This window comes from Lupinus angustifolius, chromosome LG05 (assembly GCF_001865875.1).
Source record: "Lupinus angustifolius cultivar Tanjil chromosome LG05, LupAngTanjil_v1.0, whole genome shotgun sequence".
In the NCBI taxonomy this organism is placed as follows: Eukaryota; Viridiplantae; Streptophyta; class Magnoliopsida; order Fabales; family Fabaceae; genus Lupinus; species Lupinus angustifolius.
The window spans coordinates 17,228,140-17,228,710 of NC_032013.1; positions in this window are offsets into that span (position 1 = coordinate 17,228,140).

Here is a 571-nt window from a genome sequence, read left to right on the forward strand (position 1 = left end):
TCCTCTTCCTCATCCTCCTCTTCATCCTATCCTCATTCTCATCCTCATCCTATCCTCATCCTCATCCTCATCCTATCCTAATCTTTATCCTCATCCTTTTCCTCATCCTCATCCTCATCCTCATTCTTATCCTCATCCTATCTTCATCCTCTTCCTATCCTCATCCTCGTCCTCTTCCTGTCCTCATCCTCATCCTCATTCTCCTCCTTCGCCTCATCCTCATCCTCGTCCTCATCCTCCTCCTCATCCTCATCCTCTTCCTCATCCTCCTCCTATCCTCATCGTCGTCCTCATCCTCATCCTCATCCTCATCGTCATCCTCATCCTATCCTCATCTTCCATCTATCCTCTTCCTCATCCTCATCATCATCCTTATCCTCATCCTATCCTCATCCTCATCCTCATCCACATTCTCATTCTCATCCTATCCTCATCCTTATTCTCGTCCTCACCCAATCTTCATCCTCATCCTCATCCTATCCCCGTCCTCATCCTCATCCTCATACTCATCCTATCCTCATCCTCGTCCTCATCCTATCCTCCTCCTCCTCCTCATCCACATTCTCGTCCT